Source organism: Heterocephalus glaber, unplaced genomic scaffold, assembly GCF_053883595.1.
Source record: "Heterocephalus glaber isolate CG9 unplaced genomic scaffold, H.glaber_assembly_v1.0 deba00000347, whole genome shotgun sequence".
Lineage (NCBI taxonomy): Eukaryota > Metazoa > Chordata > Mammalia > Rodentia > Bathyergidae > Heterocephalus > Heterocephalus glaber.
Genome location: NW_028258143.1, coordinates 54,160,433 through 54,174,219, shown reverse-complemented (window position 1 = coordinate 54,174,219; position 13,787 = coordinate 54,160,433). Strand labels below are relative to the sequence as shown.

The 13,787-nt window shown below is 47.8% G+C and overlaps 1 long non-coding RNA gene across 2 annotated transcripts in view; it reads right to left on the bottom strand.

Annotated features, from left to right (window-relative positions):
• The window catches only part of LOC147829968 (uncharacterized), a 59,187-nt gene extending 51,800 nt beyond the window's left edge, over positions 1–7,387 (bottom strand). Inside the window, exons 1-2 of one of the 2 annotated variants that reach the window (XR_015447147.1) lie at positions 7,054–7,373; positions 3,512–3,622 (exon numbers count right to left, since the gene is read on the bottom strand). This is a non-coding gene — a long non-coding RNA (uncharacterized LOC147829968). Of the gene's footprint in view, positions 1–3,511; positions 3,623–7,053 lie in introns of both variants that reach the window. The other variant, XR_015447146.1, reaches the window with a different exon arrangement.
• Between the last annotated feature and the right edge of the window lie 6,400 nt (positions 7,388–13,787).

Below are 13,787 nucleotides of genomic sequence, written 5' to 3'. Positions count from 1 at the left end.
TTTCTAACGTTTTGTCTTCTTGGGGGCAATTCACACACACACACACACACACACACACACACACACACACCCCAGGATCTGGCACAAGACTAAGATCACAGAACTTGGTACATAAGAGCACACTGACTTATGAGTCTGGTTGCATACCTGGGCAAAGGCCACTTGAGATCCAGAGGTAAAGGAAGCCTACAGGGAGAGGAAGGGGCCATTCTGGAGCATCCCACTGCAACATTTTGCTTGTTTTTTCCCCAAATATTTTCATTGTGAATATACTACAGAGTCAAATTCACAGGGGTTGGAGATGTAGCTCAGTGGTAGAAGGACCTGCTTAACATGAGTTCAAGCCCCAACATGGAAGGAAAGAAGGGAGGAAGGAAATTGAACAACTTGAAAAAAAATCATAAAGCAAACATCCTTGTCAACACCAGCAGATTAAGAAGCAGAACCTGTCTGGTACCCAGGACTCCCCATCTACCCTGAGTAGCCTTGGCCAATTCTGACTCCTTCCTTCCCCCCGCGACTAGTCCTAGTCTGAATTTTTAATTTTTTCTTGATTTTTGTTTTTCTTTTATAACTTTTGTATGCTTCCCTGAAAATATATGGTTTCATGTCACTCATTTTTTAATTTCACATAAATGAAATAATGCTGCTTATACTGTTTTTGGATTTGCTTTGTTCACTCAACTCTCTGTGAGTCACATCCATGTCGCTGCACCAACCTATATGGTGAGTTCGTCCCTGCAGTTGGATAGCATTCCTTTGTACGGATAGATGCAACTCATCGAGAGGGCGTTGCGATAAATGTTGACGGGGATGGGGCTATTAGGAGAAACACTCCCTCACCCCCTGTGCACAAATCCATGCGCCGAGCATGTGCCTGGGAGTGGAACTGCCAGTAGCATCTGTCTCTCTCTCTCCTAGAGACTGTCAGCTGCAACCCTGCCCCCAGCGAGAAACCACCTGCTGCACCCTGCTCCGCAACACTGAGACCGCCACCTATCCACTCTATTAACCCTAAAAACATTCCAGGTCCTGGGACGCCTCCGAGCCCTGGGACCCTAGGAGATCCTTCCACAGTAGCCCCAGACCCAATTTCAGGGTGGCCAGGCAGGGAGAATCAGGGGGCAGGTTGCCGTCACCCTGAAACTGAACTCCTGCCACAGGCCTGGCCAGGTCATGGGGAGTACATCAAAGGCACAGGATGCTGTGACTGAGTTTGAGTGGAGCCCAGGTGTCCCCTGTGCACTCTGCTGCCGCTGGAACTGTCCAACTGCATGCCCTGGGCTTGGAGGCCTCAGCATGACCAAGGCTGTGGGTCAGAGTCGCCTTGGCCCTGCCAGCTGGGGGTGCCCACTTCTGCTCAGAATGGCCTCCGGGACCAGAGCAGAGAGGTTGCGCTAGACCAACTGCTGTACCAGAATCAAGCATGGGAACAAATATAAAATTCATCAACGCCTTCCCTTTGAAAAAAGCCATATACCTTCTTATAAATTTCAAGCCATACAGGTATATACAACAACAAAAAGTAAACCAAAATCTCTTTCACATTCTACCCCCTAGAAACAACCATTACAAACATTTGGTTAATATCCCTCCAGACTTCTCTCAGTGCAAAAATACAGATGGAGGGATGGATAGGTGGATTGGATGGGTAGAAGGATGGGTGGGTGGACCCACAGGTTATAGATACAATTCCAGAAAATTTCTACTATGTGTCCTTTTAAAATAAAATTTTTTTTGGTACGAGGATTGAATATGGGACCTTGTGCTTGTGAGACAGGTGCCGGAAACACTGAGCTAAATCCCCAGCCCTATATTTCTTCTCTTCAAAAACTAATTTGTTGCTTTCTTCAGTTACAAGGGTAAGACATTCTTAATGCAGAAGCCTGGAGGTCACAGACTATAGGGACAAAATTTTCATTCATATTCTGCCACCAGCAGATTACTATTAACGTATCTATGCACATGTGTGCATGCATATGGTATAACCTGGTGTGCACCCTCAAAATTCATATATCGAAACTCTAATATCCAATATGTTTATACTTGAAGATAGGGCATTTACTGAAGTAATTTACATGAAATGAAGTCACAGGGCCCTAATTCAGTTGGACTACTGTCCTTACTAGAGGATACCAGAGCTTGCCATCTCTCCCCTTGCACACAGAGGAAAGGCCATGTGAGAACACAGTGTGGAGGTGGCCATCTACAAGCCAGAAAGAGAGCCCTCAACAGAAGCCAACCCTGACGGCACTCAGATCTCAGCCTCCCAAAGTGGGAGAAAATAAACGTCTATTGTTTAAGCCACTCCATCTACATAATTGTTATGGGGGCTGTCTTAGCCACTTTCCCATTGCTGGGGCAAAATACTCAGTATCCACAACTTAAAGGAGAGGTTTATCCTCCCAGCTTCACTCCATGATATGCAGGCTCCAAGACAACGCCCAGGCTGTTCACCATATAGCGATAAGCAGTGTATAAACCTGCATGGCTCCAGCTACACACAAGATCCATGGCTATAACTGTTAAAAGGCAAGTAATATTATAACTAGAATTTTATCACCAGGGCAATGAATGACAACAGCAGCCCTCCGTGAGGCTGGTCCCCCAGACAGCGGCGGCAGCAGCTCAGCACACACCCATAGAACACAGCCCTCCCGGGCTGACAGTATGGCGACTCAACCCCGGTGTTCCAGCCAGGCCCGGCCTAGCCTTGCACATGCCCCCCACCCCCCGCCCCCGCCCTCCTCAGACACAAGCCACGCGGCCCGCACTCGCTGGACATACGGGGAGCCCTCCATATCCACTGCTCAGCCAACTGGATTGAAAGTACAGGGGAGGGGAGTGCAGAAGTTTCCAAAGAGCAAAATTTAAATTTGCCGCTTTCCAAGCACCACGCAGAATCCATGTGAATGAAATCGTGCGTAGACAGAAAAGCTGCAGACACCCCGTTCCACAGGTCCTCAGTCTCCCTCCTGTACTCTTGGTTTGAGCGCTGCTCACCCTGAGTATCATTTGTGAACGATAGGTAGGCCTTCAATGCCAGTGTCTGTAACAAAAAGACCCTTTTTCTTCATCATTATCCCCTCAACAGTACAGTGTAATAACTATTTTATAGCATTTACATTGCAGTAGGTATCACAAGGAAACTAGAGATGATCTAAGGAATACAGGAGCACGTGTGCAGTTATACAAAATACTACATCATTTTATAAGAGGATTTGAACACCTGCAGACTTTAGTATGAAGCAGATGGGTGGGTCCTAGAGCTGATCTCTCACACTGAAGGACTTAGCGGTACTTAGAGGTACTTAGTAAGCGGGTGACTGGAAGATGGATACTTCCAATCACAATCTAACCTGAGCAGAGTGGAGGAAAAAAGGCTTCCTCCTCAGAAAATCAGGAAAGGCCCACAGGGAAAGAAAGTAAAGGCACCTCCAGGTGGGCCAGGGGCCTGGGAGGGCTATGGACTCTTCAAAGAATGTTCATCAGCTGGCAGTCAAATGCTCACCTTTCCAGGTGTCTCTCAGAGGACAGCCTTGTGTCTCAAAGATCAGAGACTCTGTAGCAGGACTGGGAGATGAACCATCCAGGCTAGATGAGACAGCCCGCTGGGGGGCACCTAAAAAGCACAGATGAGCCAAAAGTTGAGATCAAGTACCTCACCTCCATACTTACAAGGCCTTGAGCTACAGTTTAAAACAAACCCTTTAGGAAATAGATATAAATAAAAAGCTATGAAGAAGTATGATTCATCCCAGGGATGCAGAGATGGTTCAACATATGCAAATCAATAAATGTAATACACCATAGTAACAGAGCCAAGGACAAAAATCATATGATCATTTCAATAGATGCAGAAAAAGCATTTAACAAAGTCCAACACCCATTCATGACAAAAACCCTACAGAAAGTTGGAATAGGTGGTCTTTATCTGAATCTGATAAAAGGCATCTGTGACAAACCAACAGCCAACGTCATACTAAATGAACAAAAACTGGAAGCTTTCACTCTAAAATCAGGAACAAGACAAGGATGTCCACTGTCACCACTCTTATTCAATATAGTTTTGGAAACATTAGCCAGAGCAATTAGACAAGAAATAAAAGAAGAGAAGAAGTTAAATTATCATTATTTGCAGATGTTATGATACTCTACATAGAAGACCCCAAAAGTTCCACCAAAAGACTTCTAGATTTAATAACCAAATTCAGTGGTATAGCCAGATACAAAGCCAACATCCCAAAATCAATAGCCATCCTGTACACAAATAACTCCCTGAGAAATTAGGGAAACAACACCTTTAACAAAAGCATCCAAAAAAAAAAAAAAAAACCTAGGAATCTAACAAAGGAAGAAAAAAACTTTATATTGAGAACTACAGTAGTCTGAAAAAGGAGATCTAAGAATATCAGAAAATGGAAAGATATTCCTTGTTCTCGGGTAGGAAAAACCAATATAGAGAAAATGGCCATACTTCCAAAATTGCTATACAGATTTAAAGCAATCTCGATCAAAATACCAGTAGCATACCTCACAGAATTAGAACAATTCTAAAATTCATTTGGAACCAGAAGAAACCAAAAATAGCAAAAACAATTCTAAGCAACAAAGCAAGGCAGGGGGCATCACAATTCCTGACTTGAAATTATACTATAGAGCTACTGTGAAAAAAACCACATGGTACTGGCAAAAAACAAAAAAACAGACCCCAGGATCAATGGAACAGATTAAAAGACACAGAAAGAACCTCAAAAACAGCCACCTTATCTTTGACAAAGGGGCCAAACACCTTCACTGAAAGATAGCCTCTTTAATAAATGATGCTGGAAGAACTAACTTTCCGTATGCCAAAGATTAAAACTAGACCAATATCTTTCACCATGCACTGAACTAAAATTGTAATGGATCAAAAATCTAAATATTAAATCAGAAACACTAAATTTGTTGGAAGACAGAATAGGTAGAGCTCTTGAAGACACTGGCTTAGGCAAAAACATTATGAACAAAACCTCAGTCGCACACAGGAAATATCACAGAATCAACTGGGATCTCATCTTATTAAAAAGCTTTTGCACAGCAAGAGAAACCTTCAACAGAGTGACGAGACAACCTACAGAATGGGAAAAAATTTTTGCCAGATGTTCCTCAGACAAAGTACTAATATCTAGAATCTATAAAGAACTCAAAAAAATCAGACCCCTCCCCAAATTTAAAGACCCAATCCAAAGCTGGGCATCTGAAATGAAGAGACATTTCTCAGATAAAGTAGTAGAAATGGCAAATATATGAAAAATGTTCAACATTACTGCTCATCTGAGAGATGCAAATTAAAATAATCCTGAGACTCCATCTCACTCCAGAAAGAATGGCTACTCTCAAGAAATTGACCAATAAATGCCAGCGGGGCTGTGGGGAAAAAGAACCCCTCTCCACAGTTGGTGGGAGTGTAAACTGGTGCAACCACTGTGGAAATCAGTGTGGAGGAGGTTCCTCAAAAAACTAGGACTAGAGTCCCATTTGACCCAGCTATTCCCCTTCTTTGTATCTTCCTGAAAGAATTCAAAGTGTCATACTATAGTGATATATGCACACCCATGTTTATAGCAGCACAGTTTGTAATGGCTAAATCATGGAAACAGCCCAAATGGCCATCAACCAATGAATGGTTAAAGGAGATGTGGGTTTGTTTTAAATACAATGCAGTACTACTCTGCCATAAAAGATAAACTTGAGACATTTCAGCTAAACTGATGCATCTTGAGGCCATACTCTTAAGTGAAATTAATAAGACACACATGTTTAAATATCGCAGTGTTTCTCTGGTGTGAGAAACTGAAAGTGTAAAAAAAGACCAAAATGTATAAGATATTGGGAAATGGGAAGAAAATGTTCAAATGGGAAGGGGAAAGGAAGGAAGGGGCAAGAAAAAAAAAAAGAAGGAAAAAATGGAAAAGATAAATAAATAAAAAGCTGCCTAAGGCTGGGGAGGAGGTGAGTGGCCCATTATTACAGCCCTCACCCAGCATACACACTCTCTGGGTTCAATCCCAGCATAGGGGGAGAGAAAGAGTGAAAGCCTGCAGAAGCCTGTCCCAGAGCCAGCCCAAGGAATTTCTTGTCCTCTTTGGGGAGAGATGGCCTCTGCACTCGCACTGCCTGGCCAGCAACTGCCCAGAGCCCCTCGAGAAGCCAGACATGGTGTCGACCCCGCTCAGGTGAAAGGCTATAACTGTCCAGCTTCTGGCCCTGCTAGAGAGGCAAGGCCATGTCTCCAGGCCGCTGAGGCCTGTGTTCCTTCTCCCCAACCCTCTCTCCTCATTCATTCCAGCCTTGCTGGTGCCCCTTTTACCCAAGCCCCGCTGTGGTCCCCACACCCAAGGTGCCCACCACTGCACACCCTGCCAGGTCCCCTCTGTGACATCAAGATGTCTCCAACTGCCATCCTCAGGACTGCCCTCCTCGGCACCCTCAGGAATCTGACGACCAGTTCTCCAGGGCATGGAGCTCTTCCAGGGTCACCATGCCCTGCGGGGGTGGGGGTGGAGGACTGTATTTCCACCGGGTCCTCTGAAAGCAATGCTGTACCCCAAAAACGGCTCCCCCGGCCTGCATGGTGGGGCTCCACGGGGAGCAGCAGGGAGTGAGGGCCCTGGGGCCACACAGTGTGAGGGGCCACCTACTTCCTCTGAGCGAGCGAAGAAGCCAACCTGACTTCCCAGGAGCCGGGGAAGGGCGAAGGGGACAGGGCACCCCTGCGCCCTGCTCTGGGCCCGCTCTGTGGGGGCGCAGAGCAGGCTGGCTCCGCTCAGCCCAGCTGCAGCACCAGCTGGTGAGCTCGCCAGATCTTTCTCTACCCCCACACCACCTCCTCCTCTCACCTAAAATGGGAGGAGAGAGGGGGAGGAAACACCGTCTTTCCCTCCTGGGCTGAATTTATCCTGACTGCCTGCAGACCGGCTGCGGAAGCCAGGGAGAAGATAAACAAAGAAGTCTTGTTAAAATTTTTCAAAAATCTCCTGGTGTTCCTCAGCACACTCCGTTTCTGCCTACCTTGCCGGGGGGAGGACTCTGCGCTGCTCTTGCGGCTCCACACTGCAGCTGCGGGTGGGGCTCCCGCGCCCCAGAGGCTTTATACCCAGCTGAGATTGAGATCAGGTGTGGGGCAGAGCTTTGACAGGTGCCCGGCATTTTCTGGCCTTTCTTGTCCGTGCCTTGGCTGCTCGCTGCTGTCAGCCACTAGCTCTGCCCTGTTCTCTTTGAAACTTTCTTCAGAGCAGTGGCTCATCGGATTTAGCCTCTCTCTCTCGCTCCCTCTCTCTCTCTTTGAAGGGGAGATATTATAGATCACAATGCCCTGAAGAGGACAGCGAGGGTTGAAAGGACTGGACATCGACCAAGTAGAATATCAGGCTTGGAGCCAGAGATGGGCTGGAGGGGCGGGAAAGGAAGACCTCGCCGGGTCAGGGTGTGTCCTTGTCCAACCTTCATTCCAGCCACTGAAGAAGATAAAAGTGCTGACAGATGTTTCCCTTCTGAAAGTGGAAGGACTGGCAGCAGGATTCAGATGGGGCACCTGGCCCCGGGGTATAGGCAAGCATGGAGGATTTGAGTGAAAGCCACAGCAGGTGGGGTAGGAGCAGGAGGGGCCACTGTGGCAGAGGGGTGTTGGGTGGACCTTGTGACCAAGCAGGGACCATGAAGTCCTCAACCCACAGTGGACATGGCAGAGTCCCCATAGGCCAGGGCTTCTGGCTGTGGCACAACCCTCGGGCTTCTGTCTGTCCCTGCTCGCTCTCCAGCCCTCTCTGGGACTCTGAGCCATATCACAGCCATTCATCATACAGTTTTCTGCCTAAGTCAGCCCAAAGTGGATTCTGCTGCTTACAACTGACAGCTTCAACCTATTTCCCAGGGCCTGGGCCTCTGATTCCAGAGACTTCTGCCTTCCTTCTTTCCAAATGTTTGTGCCTCCTGAGGCCAGAGTAGACCCACTACACTCAGAACAACCGAGCACCTCACCTTTCAAATTAAGAGGTTATAATGTGTGAGTCTTGGGTTCAATCCCCAGCACTGAAAAAAATAAAATAATTTTTTAAAAAAGTAATCCAGCATGGGCCCTGCCTCCTTACCCCAGCTGCAGGGCTTCCTCTACTAGTGGGCCACAAACAGGGTAGACCAAGGACTAAGGGGTCCTGTGGGCAGTTGACATCTGAAACAAGGTCACCAATCAGGAAAAGCTGAATTTCAGGGGAAACCCCAAACCAGCCTCCTTCTGACTGGTCTGATTGAATCCCAAGTGCTCTCGTTTGATGGTTACTTTAAGTGGGACTTTCCTTCCTAAAAGAAGGGTCCAGAGCCAGAGCCTCTGGAGCATTGCGATCCACGTCACCACATCACGGTGACCGATAATCACCACGGTCCCTCTGCAACCACAAATCAAAACCCAGTGTTTGCCGTTTGTGTTCCTTTAGTGTTTGCCTTTTGTGTTGGCAGTTTTCTCTCTGCCCAGCCTTTTAGTGCCTGCTTGACAACATTAATTATTTAAACAGAGGTGGGTGGGCCACAGCATCCCTCTGGGACTTGAAATTAGTTGTTTGCTTCTGCTGTGCAGAGTCAGAACTCAGGATTGCTTAGTCCCTGGGAGAAACACAAGAGGTTTCTTACCTCCCCCAGATCTGCGGGAGGAAGCTGTGGAGGGACCCCTGGGCTCTACCGGAATTAAGACCTCAGTGACTGCTTCTGAACGTCTCCAGCCTCAGAATGAAACTGTGCTGCTCCTGGGCCAGAAGCCTTGAGCAGACAAAAGCTGATTTTCTGATTATTAATCTTTTAAGCCCTTGTAATTCACCCACAAAAGGGGGGCCCTAAAATCACTGGAACGTGAGGGCTGTGGGAGTACCCAGCATCCTGCGGTCCCCGGAACCTACCTTCCTGATGACATCCAGAGGTGTCATCCTTCCATGGGTCTAACTAGCTGTAGAACGCAGTATTTCCATGTTCCCAGGATGCATCTGAGTTAACTCTGCTGCTAATTGGGTTTGTATCTGGCAGTGGTGACATCAAAAAAGGGTTTTGTAGTCAATTATGTTCTCCTGGAACACACAGGAAGGGGTTGTCCTGTCATTGCTGAAGCAGTCTCTACCTTAATGAGCTGGCCCAGACAAAGGCACAAAAGGACATTATCGTCCCTGAGTACCTGTCTTTAGTGGCTTCTGCTGAACAAGAGGTGGGGCTCCCTTTGGAACCTGGAGCTGGCTTTGCTGCACTCTCACGTGAACTGCTTCCCAGGGAGCGCGGCTGCATGCGATCAGGGGTGTTAGAACTGCTTTAAAAATCATCGCTGCAGAAACGAAACGCACAAACGCTATCCTGCAGCCTGATGGGGCGCTTGCTGTGACTGCACCAAAGCCAGGAAATGGCCCCTTACAAAGCCAGTTCCAGCCTCAGCTGCCTCTATAACCCAGCCGCAGGGTTCACACCTGGAGGAGAGAGATGGAATGCTTCCAGCACGGGCTTTTTCTGGCCCAGAACAAATCATTCTTCAAATGTTTTAACATCCTGAGTGTGGGTGGAAGTGATACTTACTTCTGTCTTATGGAAAAGATGGTGTGTTTAGAGAAAAATCATCTTGCTGGCTGGGGATGGCAGGAAAGGCTGGTGGTCACTGGAGAACAGGCCTTGTCCTCCTCCATCCCCGCTTTGGGTCAACTTCTGTGCTGTTTTAGGACACTGGGGGTTTCCAAACCTCTGCCCTAAGGACCCAGAGGCATTTCCCGCAGCGATTCAGGAAGGCAGGATGAGTCCTCAGTCCCTGCTCAGCAGCACTCAGGCCACCAGGGCCTGGGCATGACCGGGGCGGAAGTGGGTTCTCTGAGGCAGGGCCCTGTGGGCAGTGGGGAGCCACAGTGGGAGTGACTGAGGGGTGGCTCCCCCAAGGGCAGTGAGGGGAGTAAGCAGCTGTGGTCAGTCCCAAGTGAGGGACTCCATCCAGGGGTGGGAATGCCTGCGTGTGCTGTGCCAGCCCAGGGCACAGCCCTGGTTTGCCTACACTGTGTCTGCCTTTGGGGTCCCGTGACCTCAGCTGGAAACGTCATGCAGTGTGGTCTGGCCACTCCCGCTCTGGGAACTGGAACTGCACATTTCCTGCCTTTCATCTTTGGAGTGTTGGGGATGAGTATGTCCAAATAAGCAAACCACAGCACCGTCACGGGGGCAAGGGGCAGGGCTGTGGCTCTGCGGGTGGGGAGACCACTCTGAGAGGGCTGTGCCAAGCAGCCTGCAGGGTACCGGAGAAGAGTCGGGGGGGGGGGTGTTGCACCTGGCACCCTCTGCCCACCCCAGGCCATGAGAGCCCTTCTGCAGGCGAGGACGGAGACGGTGTTCCAACGAGGTACACAGCCTGTGTGGGGGCACACGCTGCAGTTGCCAGAGCCAGGTTGCTAATTCTGGGTTCTTCCTGGGTGATGCTGGGAATGCGACACTGTGGAATTTTATCATTAGCTGGAGACTGTCAGGCCCGCCCTTGATCTCCTGCCAGAGTAGATTTTTGCAGAAGAGGCTGGTTCTGCAAAGGCACAGTCAGAAAGCATCACTGCAGACCACGGACACACCAGGCACAACATCTAGGGGGTGAAGCTGATTTTGAAAAAAAATACAACATGTCAATTTATGCCCCAAAGCAGGAGAACCTTGTGTTATCCCTGTTAGGGGTGGCAGGGACAAAGGAAAGGGCCTGCATGTATCCCATACCGACTCAAGGGGAAGAGTGACTTTATTTCATCTATTTATTTGGTACCAGGGATCGAACTCAGGACCTTGCACTTGTGAGGCAGGCACAGTGCCGCTGAGCTAAATCCCCGGCCCTAGAGTGACTTTATTAAAGGGTGAGAAAACTCAGAATCACTACACATGGAGATAGTCACAGGTCTTTGTAGGGCACGGCATTGCCTGGCTTGATGAATTTTCTCCCTAATCCCAGTTTGCTTCCCCTTTCCAGCAACATCTCCCCCCACCCTGCCACCACACCCCTTGCCAGCAGCCAGGTTTCCCTTCAGCCTCTCATCTTGAAGGCTTGGTTCTGTTTCTTGGGCTGCAATGTTCAGCCCACACAGGCTCCCAGGAAGCTCCCGGCATTCTGGCAACAACCTCTCAGTCCCCAAACCTGCTTCCCGGTTCTCCCTTTTAATTTCCCCAATACTATGCCCTTGTTCTCACTGTCTTAGCTTAGTTCTCTGACTCTTTCTTCATCCTTCCCAAGCCATGTGGGAGAGAGCAGATGATCCGTCTCCATCACAAGGAGGAATTTCCATCTGCAAAGCATCAAAATTCATATATATGGGCCAAGAAAGCGCTCTGGTGTAGGACTAAAAAGGGACAAACAGATAGGGTTCAACTGGCAGGGTGGGGACACTTGTCCCAGAGGCAGGCACTGAACATGTCCTGAAGGCAGCCATTCCAATTAGTGACAAGGACTTCCTTCACTAACATGCCACCTAGACTTCAGAAGAGAAATGAACACAGAAGGGCAATGCCCCAAATCTACCAAGTATTTTTTCTCTAAAGATCAGTCTCCAGGCAATTGCATTTGTAAGAGGCAGAGTTTTTACGGCACCCTAAGCAGTACCAGGAGCTTCCATCTTAATCTAGAATTAATGTCATTAGGTCTGGAATCTGTCTGGCTGGGACCTAAGACTACTGCAACCAAATCTCAAAGCAGGGACTCCTTGTGCTGCACTTCTTTCCACTCAGGTGACTCCTTGAAGCTCTCAGGACTGGGAAAGGTGGAGAAAGCTGGGTAATGGGACATCACTGTTTGTCCAGCACAAGGGAGCCTCTGGTCACCCCCTGGCCTCTCAGCCCAGTGAGGGTCTCATGCTCAGAATGGTTTCTCTTGTCTGCCTGTGCTCCCTGTGTTTCTAAGAAAGAAGGCAGCAAGAAAGAGGATGGGGCTGGAGCTGTGTTGCTGTTTTAAGAGTCATCAGGATGAAGGTGAGAGGGCCCTGGAATCCCATCTCCTGATCTCTGAGCTCAGGATTCCCAGCACCAGCTAACTGCCTTTATCATTCTTGAAACGAGAGGCAAGCAATATAAAGTTAAATTTCAACAAAGCAACACTAAATACTTCTGAAAGCAATTTTACAGAAAAACAGAAAAAGGCTGGTGTGCACAAAATTGGCACAGTCATTATTCCTTTGACATTTTGCAGAAAGGGAAGGCATAAGCCATTTCAAAGAGTTCCATTAAGAGACTGCATACCTGGAACCATATGGAATTTCTCCTGACTCCAGCAGGACACGAACTCTCTAAAGTACACTGTCTCCAATTTTGCAAGAGGACATCTTATGTGGGCTGAATCCTTCCCCTTGCCCTGATGCCCCTCAGAGTTTCACTTCTCAAACCTGTCTGCTGGTGGCACTCTAACAGCAGAGGACGAATGCACCCCCACATGGTCCCCCAAGGGCTCAAAGGAGCTACATACAGCGTCCCTCTTCTTCAAGGTGTTGTACTTTAAACATTTATGTGAATTTTGCATTCATATTTTATTTTCATACATAAGAAAAAAAGGCCAGGAACTTGAAGCCTGGACCAGTGTTAAGGACAGGAACTCTCTCATAAGGCTAGAACTGGACTTGAGCAAGGTTGAGTAGCCCAGTGGGCATGCCAAGAGGGACAGGGTACCCTGGAATGGGGGCTAGATGGTGGTTCCAGTCAAAGTCAGGGATGTGGCACCAGCAGTTGGGAGACACTGTGGCCGGGTCTAGAGAGTAATGGAACAGCTCTCAGAAGATATTCTCCTGACTTGGAGACCTCCTGCCCAGTGCAGACATAGCTGAGCTAGGAGCCAACTTCTTTGCCAGCTCTGTCCAGATTCAGATCATCTGTGTCTCTCAAGATCTCACCTTTGAGGATGCATCAGATTTCCTTGGATTAGTGGCTTCCTTTTCCTTCTTCAGTGGTGCCTAGAGTTTCAGGCCAATGACAGAAGACTGACGAGAGATTGGAGCAGGCTGTGGCCGCCTCATCTGGAGGCCAGGCGGGGCCGGGTCCCCAGGAAAGTGTCCTCAGATCATTTTCTCCGCATCACCAGTTTGTTTCTGACGGGAAATCTGACAACTAAGCAGACATACTTCTGGGTTTACAAGTTGTTATTCTCTCACTGTAAGTATTAATCAACATTTGGGTTTTAGTCATAACATAGCTAATGCATAATTTTGTTTGCTTCACAGAAAATTAAATAAAGAATTGGCAGCACATTAAATAAATGGTTAAAGTGATTAATTTTTTTCCTCCAAATCTTCAAATAAAATTGAACTCCAGGCAGATGCACAATGTTTATCCACAGCTCCAGACATCTCACCCTGCCATGCCTGAGAACTGCTAATGTGCCCAAAACTGTGACAAAATTAAGCCAGACCACTAATGCATCAAGTCGGGGCACATAGAAGGGACTTCAAAGAGTACTGATCATGGCTATATACTATGCTAATGTACTTAAAATTAGTGTGATCAGTGAAACAGTGCTTGAATACAGTTCAGTCTTGGCTATCCAGTCTTGTGAAGTCTAGGTAAATAATTATGAAGCTGTCACCCATATTTGAATTTGTTGTAAGGGTCATATAAGAAAAAGAGATGGGGGCTGGGGATATAGTTCCGCAAGTGCAAGGTCCTGAGTTCAATCCCTGGTACTGGAAAAAAAAAAAAAAAGAGATGGTACAGTGCCATAAATATTTAAGCACATCTATCCTCTTTTCCATTGAAATCCAGAACATGATGTAATTCTATCA